This window comes from Nestor notabilis, unplaced genomic scaffold, assembly GCF_000696875.1.
Source record: "Nestor notabilis isolate BGI_N333 unplaced genomic scaffold, ASM69687v1 scaffold17518, whole genome shotgun sequence".
Classification (NCBI taxonomy): domain Eukaryota; kingdom Metazoa; phylum Chordata; class Aves; order Psittaciformes; family Psittacidae; genus Nestor; species Nestor notabilis.
In genome coordinates, this window is record NW_009938928.1 from 1 (window position 1) to 354 (window position 354).

Sequence of the window (354 nt, forward strand, 5' to 3'; positions counted from 1 at the left end):
GGGGGACCCCGAACCCCGGGGGGGACCCTCGGATGTGCGCTGGGGCCCCCCCAGGAACCCCTGGGCCTGCAGGATGAGGCTCCACCACAGATTCCAGCCTGGAATGCAGCAGAGAGCACAGGGGTGACGGAGTTCTTTTGTCTCTCTGATCTTGACAAACCCAGAGGGAGTCCCAGTATAAAAGCCGAGCTTCCTCCTGTGGAATTACCACCATCCATGGACTCACCACCATCCCAGAAATGCACTGGCTTCCTCCGGTCCTCTCCCAAACCGCTTTGCAGTAGGTGTGAGCTCTACTTTGTTCACACTATGAAATAAGGCTGCTTATTGGCAGGGTCCTGAGAGATCTCTAGA